We start from the raw sequence: 2191 nt of genomic DNA on the forward strand, positions 1-2191 counted from the left end.
CATAAAATTATTTATCTAAAAAATTAAATTATTAAATATAAATAAATAATTATATATCTCATTGTATTTTAGATAAACCAATCAATTTTTAAAAGATAAAAATGTTAACAAATCAAGCTTAAAGCAGCTTTTTCAGCCCTCCAAGTATAAACCATAAAAAATTGAGGCGGATTTAGTTATAAATGAAAATTCTCTTCTAAGCAATAGGGTATATCTAACATAAATAACCCTTTAATGATAGCTTAAATTGTTACAATTTTTAAAATATTTAGAGGATTTGAGTATTCAAATTTTATTTTTCTCCTAAAATTGATACGAGAGGAAGTAGAGTTAGTAGGTTAATTATATTAATTACTTGTAATTAGAGAATATAAGTCTTATATTATCAAGATAGTGAACTTTATGTTATCTATTAGTCTCACATTATTTAAATCATGAAAATTTTTTTTTCTCACTAGTATAAATAACTTATGTACCATTTATTTATGAAATAAAGTTGAATTTATTTGAATATGAAATAGGCTCTTTGAAAGTAAGATGTGCATCATTAGTTTGACCAACTAAGATGGGTTCATCGCTATTTTCACTATAGTGGGATTGTTAACCTCACCGATCCAAGCAACGTCTCGGCATAAAAAATTGTCATAAAACTACTTCTCTTAAAAGTTTAAAGAGTAAAGTATTGTTTTTAATTTGTCCCCAACATTTGGGTAAGGTCTATTTGTATCCTAACATTTAAATCGTCCTATTTTTATTCCTAATGTTTATAAGAGTGATTCAATATTTCAATTATTATTCTCACTTGGATGTATTCATTCTCAATTAAGTCTCATTTGGATATATTCGATTTCAATATTGTACCTATTATTTGTGTTCAGATTCAATTATGTCCCTAAAAAAGTGAATTATGTAAATGTTATGGAGATTAGTTTCAATTTTTAATGAGCTATTATTCGAAGTGGATCATCAGTTTTGTCCCAAACATTTGTATTCTAACTTCAAAAAGAGATTTTCAGAACTTCAACTAAAACTCATGATGTGTAATTGATGGCAGGATAACGTTGAATCACTTTTACAAACGTGTGAGATACAAATAGGACTATTTAAATGTTAGGGATACAAATAGGATTTATTATCCCAAACATTGGGAACAAAAACGATACTTTATTCTAAGTTTAAATTTAACACATAAATAATTATATATTTTATATCATTCTTACGCAAGATTATATTTGGGTTTGCGTAAATTCTTGGATAGATTTTTTTTTAATTTGTTTTATGTTAAAATTCTTTTTTTTTTTATCAACAAATATAGCAAAATTTAAATTTTTAAATTATAAAAATTTTAATACCATGTTATAGAATCACTTCTTTAAAAATTTAAGCCGATAGAATAATAGAAATGAATGTGGAATGGTTATATATTTTACAAAAGTAAAGTGCAATAGTTCAGTCTTTTGAAGATGAAAGTATATGTTTAAACACACAATTTTCTTTAGGAACTATATAGGCAATCTGTGTCGGTAGATTTTTCCTTGTTTTGGCAAAGAAGCTTGTGTTGTTGGTTCACAATGAAAGTTATTTACTCTCATTCTCATATATAATATATCGTGGAGCAAATTAAAGACGAATAATAATGGAATATACCGGTTGGTTGCATGAGGAATCAAGTATGGTACATTTTTATATGGCCAATAGTTTTTGGTTACATTTGGAAACCCCAGCACTTGATTAATAGAAAGGTGCAAAAGTTCACTAACTGCTTTCCATTTTGAGGATTCCATCTTCTGTTTCATCATTTTCAAAGTCCTTTTCTTCATTATGGATGATGATAGATGTACTGAATTTAGGATTGTACTGAAACTAAATCTTATTTGGTGAGATTTTTAATTTAACACAGCTAGCTAACAAAACTAATTGGATTATTAATTATATATGCAACAATAATATATATAATAATAAATTGCTTTGTATGTGGGTTGAGTATCTTGCACTGAATCTCTCATGTGATGTAAGGTCCATTCTAACTGTTCACCTGACAAATTTGTAAATAACATGTTATAACTTATGTTGTCTTTTCTCAAATTAGTAGTTAGATAAGTTGAAAGTCTTATTGGTTAGAAGCAATAAATGCAGATCTTATAATAGGATACTACTTGAAGCTAAGGAAGAAGAAGTGAAATTCATATAT

Source organism: Arachis ipaensis, chromosome B06, assembly GCF_000816755.2.
Source record: "Arachis ipaensis cultivar K30076 chromosome B06, Araip1.1, whole genome shotgun sequence".
Lineage (NCBI taxonomy): Eukaryota > Viridiplantae > Streptophyta > Magnoliopsida > Fabales > Fabaceae > Arachis > Arachis ipaensis.